Raw genomic sequence first — 11,950 nt, 5'->3', positions numbered from 1 at the left:
GTCCCATGTTTTTGTTGCTCCTGCTCTGCTGTGTCTGCTGCTTCCAGGAACAGGAAGTAGGCAGCCAGGCTCCCTACCCTGAACCAATCACAACACTGCGATGCTGCCATAGGATTGGTAATTGGCAATGGGACACGGCATTCAGCCAGGGGCTGAAGGGGTGAGCATGTTCTCCATGCAGGCTGTGATGCAGCCTGCATTAGATCGGGGAAATTCGCATGACTTCTTTGAGCACCCTGAATGGGCCGACCAAACAGTCATTGCGCACTTGAGTGGGCATGCAAATCCGCCTATTCCCTGCTCCGTGCTTGGAACAGTCCTACCCACCCTCCCACCTGCAAAGGAAACATGGCAAGATTGCATCAGTAAGTTATCATCATGTGATGATTGTTCCTCCTCTGCACTGCTTGAAAGCAGTGGAGCGACGCTCTTCTGCCATAGTGGATGAGCTGGCACCGGGGCGACTCTTGACCCCACCAGGTAGATCACTCCCCCTCCGGACAGCACCGCTTGTGTCTCCCTGCCCCAGCTGCCGCTGCTGAGGAAGTTCGAGGCCCTCCACCACCCGCAGGCTACCACCTGCGCCTCATCCCTGGTGGCCAGTGGTAGGCCGTAGGTGGGTTTGTACATCCTCCGCTTTATTGCTTTTATTGTATTGCCTGTATTTTAATTGTTGTGTCTGTGACTGTTGTTGTCTATCTTTCCCCGCTGCCTGTAAGTGGTCCGTGCCCCTTTTTCTTCCCTCTTTTCCCCTCGCTGTCCCTGTGCTGTCTCTGCCCGGTCTTTCCTTCTGTACCCCTCGCTGCCCCCATGTCTCTGCCCGGTTTTCCCTTCTGTTCCACTCGCTGCCCCTGTGTCTCTGCCCGGTTTTCCGTTCTGTTCCCCTTGCTGCCCCCGTGCCTCTCTGCCCGTTTTGCCTTCTATTCTTAGCTGCCCCTGTATTTCTGTGTTCTGTATTTTACCTCTGTGCCACTCGTTTTTCCGGTATTTCTGTGCCCTTTTGCCTTCTGTGCCACTAGTTTTTCCCTCATTTTTATGCCCCTTTTTCCTTCTGTTCCGCTCATTTTTTGTGCCCGTCTGCCTTCTGTGCCACTTATTTTTTCCCTCGTTGTTGTGCCCCTTTTGCCTTCTGTTCCACTCGTTTTTGTGCCCTTCTGCCCTCTGTTCCACTTGTTTTTTTGTGCCCTTCTGCCCCCTCTGCCACTCGATTTTCCCTCGTTTTTGTTTCCCTTTTGCCTTCTGTTCCACACGTTTTTGTGCCCTTCTGCCTTCTGTGCCACTCGTTTTTCCCTTGTTTTTGTGCCCCTTTTGCCTTCTGTTCCACTCATTTTTTGTGCCCTTCTGCCCTCTGTTCCACTCGTTTTTGTGCCCTTCTGCCCTCTGTGCCACTGTTTTTTCCCATGTTTCTGTGCCCCTTTTCCCTTCTGTTGCACTCGTTTTTTGTGCCTTTTGCCTTCTGTGTCACTTGTTTTTCCCTTGATTTTGTGCCCCTTTTTCCTTCTGTTACCTTCGTTGTCCCTCACCGCCCTCGCCGCTGTGTCCCCTACAGCTCACCCCCCTGACGGCCCACTGCCCATTCACTGCCCCCGCCTCCCACCTCCCAGCTGCTCCTCCCTCCCACCTCCCCATATATGCCACCCGCTGCGCGGCCGAAGGCGCGCCTAAGGCAAGCCCGTCTGCTCCCGTCCGTGCCTGGACCGCGCCGAGCGCCAGAACCCCTGGCCCCCACACCCGCCACGACGACCACCGCCACTACGACGCCAGCACTCTGCAAGCTCTCAACTCCGGACTGAACCACACCTGCTTCAAGGCCACCCGAAACACACACACGGTCCCTTCACCTGCCGTAACTGCAGCTACACCAGCCTCAGAGCTGACAAACCACCCGCGAAGAAAGACCCCAACCACCTCCGATGCATACTACTGAACACCCGCTCCGCACGCAAGCATTCCGTTGAGTTCTGGGACCTGCTCAACACAACATCCCCAGAAGTCGCCTTCCTGACAGAGACCTGGTTAACTGATTCCTCTGCACCCAACACCGCCATAGCCATCCCAGACGGCTACAAGATCACCCGCAGAGACCGGACCAACAGAGTCGGAGGAGAATCACCATCGTCCACAAGAACAGCATCAGGGTCTCGACTAGTACCGATGACACGCTCAGCACCGCCCAACCCATGCATTTCCACATCCACACAGACCCTAACTCCACCCTCAGAGGCACCCTCGTCTACAGACACCCCGGACCCTGCCCCCAGTTCAGAGACTCCATTGCCGACTTGATCAGCATGCACGCCCGACCTCTACCGACTACATCCTCCTCGGAGACTTGAACTTTCACCCTGAGAACAACAACAACAACAACAACAACTCCACAACCCTAATCGATAACCTCCCCAACCTGGGACTGAAGCAGCTTGTCACACCGCCCACCCACTCCGCTGGCCACACGCTCGACCCCGTCTCCTACTCAAGCCAGCACGTCTCCGTCAGCCCCACCACCGAACTCCTCTGGAACGACCACCGCTGCATCCACTTCGCCTTCCAGAAGCCCACCACCGCACCCAACAGATCCCCCGTCGCTGCTGGAGCAAAATCACCGAAGACTAACTACACGCAAACCTCTCTCTCAACCCACTCACCAAACCCTCCAACACCGATGACGCTGCCCACAGCCTCAGACGCTGGATTGAGGACTGCCCAACACCTTCGCCCTGCTGAAGAAACCCCCCACAGAGACACCAGCAAGTGGGCCAGCTGGTTCACCCCAGAACTCCTAGCCTCCAAGCAAGCCTGCCAGAAACTAGAGAAGAAATGGCACAGTGAACAAACTCTGGACAGCCACGCAGCACACAAGGACGCCATCCACAACCACCACCACCTCATCAGGGCGGCCAATAGTACCTCCTTCAAAAACCACCTCAACTACAACGCAGACACAATAGCAAGGAGCTCTTTAACATCGTGAAGGAACTCTGCAACCCCAGCTCCAACACCGACGACATCCCGCCGTCGCAAGCCCTGTGCGACTCCCTCGCCACCTTCTTCCACCGCAAGATTGCAGACATCCACGACAGCTTCAACACCCAGACAGCCTCAACAGACAGCAACACAACAGACCCTGCACACACACAACGACCATGACCCCCTGATAGCCTGTATCAGCGTGAGCATTGATGATACCATCAAGACCATGCGCACAATCCACTCCGGCTCTCCGTCAGACCCATTTCAGCACCACGTCTTTAACAGAGCAAGAAACTCCATTGCACCCCACCTGCGCAATGTCATCAATCTCTCCCTCAAGACCGCCACCTTACCAGAGATCTGGCAACACGCCGAGATCAAGGCCCTACTCAAAAAACCTAAGGCAGACCCAAGAGACCTCAAGAACTTCCGGCCCATCTCTCTGCTCCCCTTCCCAGCCAAGGTCATCGAGATAACCGTCAACAGACAGCTAACCCGATACCTCGAAGAAAACAGAATCCTGGACCCTTACCAGTCAGGGTTCCGCAGCAACTACAGCATCGAGACTGCCCTCATCGCCGCCACCGATGACATCAGGACCCTGCTGGACAACGGCGAGACCGCAGCACTCATCCCCCTAGACCTCTCTGCCACCTTCGACACCGTCTGCCACCGCACACTACACGCACTCCTCCATAACGCAGGGATCCGAGACAAGGCTCTGGATTGGACCACCTCCTTCCTCTCTGGCAGAACCCAGAATGTCTGCCTCCCCCCATTCCATTCCAAAGCCTCTGAGATCATCTGCGGCGTACCCCAGGGATCCTCCCTCAGCCTGACGCTGTTCAACATTTACATGGCCCCACTCGCACACGTAGCCCGACAGCACAACCTCAACATAATCTCCTACGCCGACGACACTCAGCTGATCCTCTCCCTCACCAAGGACCCCATCACCGCCAAAGCCAACCTCCACGAAGTAATGAAGGCCATCGCCGACTGGATGAAGACCAGCCGTCTGAAGCTGAACTCGCACAAGACGGAGGTTCTCATCCTCGGCTTCAACCCTTCAGCCTGGGACGACTCCTGGTGGCCGACAGCACTGGGGGCAGCCCGACACCCACCGACCATGCACGCAACCTTGGAATCATCCTCGACTCAACGCTCTCAATGACCAAGCAAGTCAACGCCATCTCCTCCTCCTCCTGCTTCAATACCCTCTGCATGCTCCACAAGATCTACAGATGGATCCCAACAGATACAGGAAAGACAGTCACCTAGGCCCTCGTCAGCAGCAGACTCGACTACGGAAATGCCCTCTAGGCGGGAGCCCCGACCAAGCTCATCAAATGACTACAACGCATCCAAAATGATGATCCTCGATGTACCACACCACGGCCACATCACCCCCAACCTGAAAAACATGGACTGGCTCCCCGTCAACAAGAGGATATCCTTCAAGCTCCTCACCCATGCACACAAGGCACTCCACAAGACTGGCCCAGCCTACCTCAACACACGGCTCTCCTACATCCCCAACCGCCAGCAATGCTACGCCAACCTCTCACTCGCCACCGTCCCATGAGTCCCAAGAACAACCACCAGTGGGAGATCCTTCTCCCACCTCGCCGCCAAGACTGGAATACCCTCCCACTGAGCCTACGACAGACCCAAGACCTGCTGACCTTCAGGAGGATACTCAAGACCTGGATGTTCGATCAGTAGTGCCCCCCCCCAGCGCCTTGAGACCCTCGCGGGTATGTAGTGCACTTTACAAATGATTGATTGATTGATTGATTGATTGGGGGTGCAAGGCCTGGGTGACTTGACCCCCAGGCGTCCTGCGCTACGCGTCCCACCTTCTCCTTACCTGGACTTTGACACCGTGGCACAATCTGATGCACTCTCTCCAAAACTGTGACTCAGCCAGCAGGAGCCTGAGCTAGGTGGGATTTCACAAGGGTTAGTGCAGCAGTCCCTGCCAAGTCCGCTGGTGAACCTCCCAATTCAGTTGATGCAGCAGGGCCCCCTTAGGCATGAAGTTGCAGAGCTCCCGCCACACAAATTTGGCGCAGCTCAGGAGCCTCACCCTCGACATTGTCCGGCCAGCCTAACATCATCCAGCCTGTGATGCTGAGAGGCGGCAACCACCGTTGGTAATCCCCTCTGTGCACCCCGGTGTACTGGTGGATTGTAGTATGCAATGCGGACCTCCCTACTGTGGTGCACAGGGGCGCCTCCACCATTCACAGCTCCAAGGGGGCGCAGGCGGTCTTCTCACACAGGTCAGCAACGTGTCCCCATGCGACCGGCCAGACTTCACCACCAGGTACGGGCGATCGCCGCGCCTCAATGTCTACCACCACAGCTCATCAACTCTACAGCTCCCCGCATCCCACTCCAGGCTCCAGATGCAGGTCCAGTGAGGCATCCAGGCTCCGGACGCAGGTCCAGTGAGGCATTCATGCTCCAGACGCAGGTCTAGAGATGCATTCAGGCTCCGGACGCAGGTCCAGGAACACGGCCAGGCTCCAGGCGCAGGTCCAGCAACGCTTCCAGGCTCTAGGCACAGGTCCAGCGAGGCATCCAGGCTCTCATCCTGGTCATCCTGGATGTTGGGTGGCTTGAGGGGGTTGTTGATATGTGTTGCACTTGGCCGTGGCTGCTCCATTCTGCATTTCATTGTTTTTTCTGCCTATTTTCTATTGGAGGTCGACTGATAGGCTATTTTTTCCATTAGAGGCAAAAAAAAACTTTTTTGTCCCTATGCGCCTATCATTGGTTTTCGCCCGCCCAGAATATCTATTGCCATCACGCTTATGTTAGTGGCAGTTTTCACTGCTGATCCCTGAAGCTATCGCCATGCAGCGACATCTTGTACATACGTCGCTAACAAAGCGATAGTTTTCAGCGGTACAGAGATGTAAGAAAACTGCTGCTAACTAGCGTTAGCTGTAGTTTTAACCAGTCCTTGTACATATGTCCCCCAATACAATGTTAGAAAATTACTACTGTCTGTCATTTATCATTATAAGCTTGTAAAGATGAGTGCACCAGTAACCTAACAGTGTGCTTAAATATCACAAGGATGGAGAGTGGATAGTGAAGTAAAAGAGAAACGTTTGGTAAAAAATCTATATAGAATTGCATATTGCGATGGAATATACAAGACTACATGAACGGAGTATTCGTAGAAGCAATAATGTTAATGGTACTGAAGAGAAAGGCCGCATGAGAGGAATGATGTATATAACTCCTGAACCAAGTTGTGGCATTTAAGTGTTGTAAATTAGCTGCACCTGCCACTGCTTCGATTCATAAAATGTGTTGATAGGGATCAAAATAGCAATATTACTTGAGGGATGAAACTGACAGGGACACAGATATATTTGTGTAGCAGGTGCAGTGCACCGGGGCCTATTGAACCCTGACAATGCCAATTTTACTACCCTATGTACCTTGTTATAGTACTGGCTATTCACTTCAAATATACCAATTAAGGAATGCCATTGGGATTCTTTCTACTGCTGTATTAACAAAGTGTCATGTGTTGGAGAATACAGATAATAAACGCATTTTTATTGTGTACACATACACACACACAAACTCACTCAGGCTCGCAATCGCGCACACACATATACATATCTCAAGTTTAGAAAACTCCAACCAAGGAAGGGCAGATTCTGCATCAGCGTGCATCACAGTGAATGTGACAAACCATAGCAGTGCAAAATAAATAACTTGACACCGTCATCGTCCTGTACACCTTTAGACCCTATCTTTAATAATCTGATCAACCTTGCTATGGAGGAAACAATTCCTATTCCATGGTCGAACCACCATACAGTCCTCTTCTGGCTCAAAGTTTCTGAGACAACAATCAAACAATCCCCACTCCCAAAAACCTAGGCGGTCATTGTCCAAGCTCAATAAAAGGGAATGGGTGGATGCAGTCACCGAATCTGCTCCCACTCTAAAGGGTGACACGACAGAAAGATATACCTCATTTGAGAAATAGCTAAACAATACTCTTGAGCCCCGAGTTCCCAGTAAACTCCCTAAACCTAATCATACAAAAGGCCAGAATTGCCTACATCAAGGAGGAAATAGAGACTGTCCTAACTCCTCAAAATAATTGTTTAAGGTAGTCAACAACGTCATGACTCTTCCTTCATGCTCAGCAGGTCGCCTGCATTCAAACGAATAGTGCTACATGCTCGCCAAGGTTTTTATTATTAAAACTTTAAAAACTTGGATCTCCTACAAACAACCATCATACCTAACGTTAAAAATAAGGGAAGGCTGAAGTCCGGTCCCATCCAGTTGATTTTCCCTGCTTTGAGCCGCAAAACCATAGAAGCCACTCTTAAGTCAAACAAATCAAGATATTCTATGGACCCAGCCCCTCCTGATATTTTAGGACAAGGTAGCAATTCTTTATTATCTAACTTTATATATATTCTCAACCACTCACTCATAACTGGCCACATCCCCCAAACATGGAAACACACGATAGTGAAGCCTCTCCTAAAAAAAGGTACAGCTAATCGCCACTTCACAGACCTCTACAGACCCATCTCCCTGCTTCTGGAAGTGAGTAAACTACCAGAAAGGCATGTTAATAAACATCTCTTCCAGTTTTTGGGAGACTCATGATGTCCTCCACCCCATCCAGAGAGGTTTCAGATCAGGCTGTAATACGGAGTCTGCACTGCTGGAAGCCATTGAGGAACTCTGCGTCATCTTAGACCAAGGTGGTTTAGCAACAATAATAATGTTGGATCTAAGTGCAGTTTTTAAGACAGAATCACACACCATGCTCATCCAGAGGATGATAGAAGTTGGCACTACTGGGGACACCATCAAGTGGCTGATCGCCTTCCTGGAGAACAAAAGTTTCCAAGTGTGTGAAGGTTAATTGTTTTCATCTATCCACCCTTTGCAGTGTGGAGTCCCAAAGGGCTCCTCACTGAGCCCCACACTTTTTAATTTGTGTGTTCCCCCCTTGCAGAAATTTTACAGTCTCATGGTCTCGCATAAGTGTTGTATTCAGACAATAATCGGACCATCATAGCCCTCACACCTAGTGTCAGCCAAACGTCCACCCAACTCAATTCTTAGGGAGGTCACAGACTGGATGTCTGCAAGCAGTCTGACTCTTAACGGCAACACAACTGAGGTACTGGTGGTAGGCAACAACAGCCGAAGGTGGCGGGAATTGTCCCGACCATAACAACTAGGCAAGCTACCAGAGCAAGCCAAAGCAGTAAAAAGTCTAGGCATTTGGATAGATGACAAGCTCACGATGGAGATTCGAGATAAAAAATTGTCTGGTTCCTGTTTTGGCATCCTGAGATCTCTCAGGAAAGTCTTACGGATGTGACCAGTATCCACCAGGAGGGTAGTGGTACAGAGTCGAATAAATTCACGTCTAGACTATAGTAACTCCCTCTATTTAGGGAGTCCTAAATATGTGATTAAAAGGCTCCAAGTGGTGAGGAACACAGCTACAAGAACGCTGCTCAAAAATACCCAATCACCAATCAGCAAGACCATCCCTATCAGCCCTACACTGTCTGTCTGCCTAAAGGACAATTCCCTTTAAGGCCATCCACGGAAAAAGCCCACTCATCATCTGAAACTTACTCACCCACAGTGTTCCAGGGAGATATCTGCAATCTAGCAATCAGGGACTCCTGTCGGTGCCCAAGATCAAAAGAGCGAATGTACCTTGTACCCATGCTCTGCAACCCTTCCAGCCTCTCTCAGAAGTTAGAAGTCATTAGGATGCTTCAGAACATCTTTCAAAATACACCTTTTCTGAAAGGCGGATTTTGGTAAATTGGTGTATCAGGGTAGCTCGGTGAGGTTGCTGCAACAGGCCCTGGAAGGTATGGTGGGTAGCCATGTGCTGTATAAAAAAATGTGCATTTAATTGAACTGTCAGAACATACAAAGCACACTACAAAAAAATGGAAGTTGGCCAGCTTATTAGCCCTATGCAGCTTCAGTAAATTACATAGTGTGGCGCGTGCCTTTTAAGATGAAAGTCAAATCCATATTACCCAAGATGTGCTACAAAAAAACTTCACAATCTTTTCAGTGTAACGCTAAAGAAAACAGTGAAAGTTGTGTCTTGCTTGTAGACTGGTAAAATATGTTATATTACACCCTCTTATAATACATGTTCATAGTCTATTTGCATACGTGCATATATTTATGTATTTTTTAATTTAGTTTACTGTCATTAAAATTGCTTCTAGACGTTACTCCAAACTATGGAGTCATTGATCAGATGGATGCTTTGGGGATTGAAGCTTCTTGAGGAGGTGGGTTTTCGGTGACCCACTGAAAGGCAGGGGGCAGAGAAGGATCAGAAGTAGTTAGCCATTTGATTCCTGAGTTTGGGGCATGAATTATACCAAGTCTTTCTCTTTGATTTTGCATGAGGATGCTGGTGAATTGATTCCAATGGGGTGTCGTGAGTTTTTGCTTCATTGCCTGGGGTTTCGAAGTACTCTTCTTTTGACTCCCTCATTGTGAATGTCTAAAGTACCTTGGTCAATCTAATGTCCAGTAAGGCCAGTACACAAAGCATTTTGCAGTCACACTGGTGTTGTAATGACTGTGCGACGATGTGCAAAGTACAGACATATCAGACAGGTTGTCTTTCTTGGGGGTATGAGGTTTCTGCTGCCGCACATACTTGCATGTCAAAGTGAGGCAATAACTTATTTATACACCCAGCTTCCTGACTGCTTTAGCAAATGACAATTGCCAATGAGAAATCGTGGGCGGTGGGACAAGAGTGAAAGCAAGGCCCGTCTTTAACCAGAAAATCCAAGGTACATCCCGAAAGTTGTATCCGTGGCCTTCCTTTATGAGGACTTTGAGGACTCTGTGAGAGTGCAAAAGTGAAAGAGGATGGAGAGAGTGGCCATTCCTGGACACACTACATGTGAAGAGGGGGCCCGAGAACAGGCATTTGCAATGCACTAGGTCCCGCATTTGTGAGCGTTAGAGCTATTGGCGCTGTAAATGACTATGTTTTACCTATGTGCTTCGGTTTGGAGTGTAGTGGATGTATGAACAGAGATGCAGCTGCAGCACTGTCTAGAGGATTTAGAATCAGTGGCAAATTTATTTTGGATTACTGATAGTCTGCACAACAAATAACGTTACTGATTAGGAACTAGGGTATAGATGCATCAAAGGAAAAACCGGTCACAAACGGGCAGATTCTCAGAATCTGCCCCTTTGCGACCAGTATTTTTGCATTTGGGATGCATCATCCCAAATGCAAAAATCGCAATTTAAGAAATCACAAAATTGCGATTACTTAAATTGCAATTGCATTTAAGGAATCTCAAATTGAGATTCCTTAAATGCAATGCATCAAAGTAAAAAAATTAGCGAATTCGCTATTAGGGGGAGCAAATTACTATGCAGTTGAACTTCATGGTAATTTGTAAAAACTTTGAAAAATGCACTAAAGTGCATTTTTCAAAGTTCCATTTTACACACACACATGCCCTTGGGGCATGTGTGTGTGCAAGATGTTCTTATATGCAGATTTCAGGGGTGCAACAGGGTGTCCTTTTAAAACGTCATCTGTCATAGAATACACATTTTGAAGCCAAAGTGCACAATTGAAATGTTCTTGATAACATACTTTATATTACATAGTTGATTTGCTCGTGAGTTTTACACTTATATGCTAAATACCAATTGTATGGGTAGCAATAGTGCTACCGAATGTGCACGCAGTTTATGGCTCAAGCAGCTCACTTTACCTCCCTGCGAAACAGCAACGGGCTGAAAGAATCAATAAAGAAAAAAGGTTTTCTCAAACAGGAGATAAAGATGGCAAGCGTAAGTGAACTGTACTTTACCTCCTCACCCTTGAAAGGAAGTGATGTATCGGCTGGGGGAACCAGACAGGGGCTGCAAAGAAGAGCGAGGCTGGAGTGAACCAATCGTAAGCATGTGGGTGGAATAGAGTGGTTTTATTGAATACAGCATGTCTTGCAGACCATGCATGCGTGCTGCCAAGTCTCGATCTTAAAAAGGAGTTCAGCTCCTACAGGAAAGGAAGGACTGCAATAATTGGGAGGTATGAGTGGTCAACTCAGAAAAATAAGGGGGGGGCACTTAGGCAGGTGCAAAATTAGCATGTTGGGGTTGTGTATGAACGTTTAAACTTCATTCTCTTTAGAATGAAACTTGAGGAATTGAGACTGGATTTTTTAAGCACTGCGAAGGCAAGGAAAGACATATATACATACATTATTACAGAGCTTTTTTAGTGTGTCTTTCTGTTTCGTTTTATTCCCCCTCCCTCTTGCTGTTTGAGTACTCTGAAGTTGTTGTCATAAAGCGTTAGAGCACTAACAAACTAAATAAAAATAAATAAATCCACCATGATAAATATCCTCAGTCAGAAAGAGTCAGAAATCACTTTTTGGTTAAAGGAATATTACTGTTGTCCGGTAATGTATATTACATTTTTTTTCCTGCTTTTCAGTATTCGAACTCATGAATCAGAGAAGCATAAGTTTGTATTGTTCACTTTACCGGTCACACTTTTAGAGCCTATACCTGCCACTTTAAGAACCAATAGCCAAGGTAGAGAAACAAAGTTGCAAATTCGCTCCAGTACTATTGCTCCTGTTTGGAGCAAATTTTCTAACTTTTCAAATTATTGTAGGAGTAAGTCTGGAAAACTAGAAAAGTAGTAGTTTTCTATGAGTACTGAGGTGGGTAAAAAGAGCACATATATCATTTCTTCAAAGTCAAAAGTTCTACACATTAAACTTTGATACAAACCTATATTTCCACATTGGGCTTGTTTTTCTTTCGCAGTAGAAAACTCATAAACCACCTTCAAATAAGGGTTTGTTCCCTGCCTTTTCCAAACCTGGAGAGCAATGTCTCACACAATATACATGAGTAGATTTGTGAACTTTTTCCAAGTAGGAAG

Source organism: Lissotriton vulgaris, chromosome 3_1 (genome assembly GCF_964263255.1).
Source record: "Lissotriton vulgaris chromosome 3_1, aLisVul1.2, whole genome shotgun sequence".
Taxonomy (NCBI): Eukaryota; Metazoa; Chordata; class Amphibia; order Caudata; family Salamandridae; genus Lissotriton; species Lissotriton vulgaris.
This window is presented reverse-complemented; position numbering follows the sequence as displayed.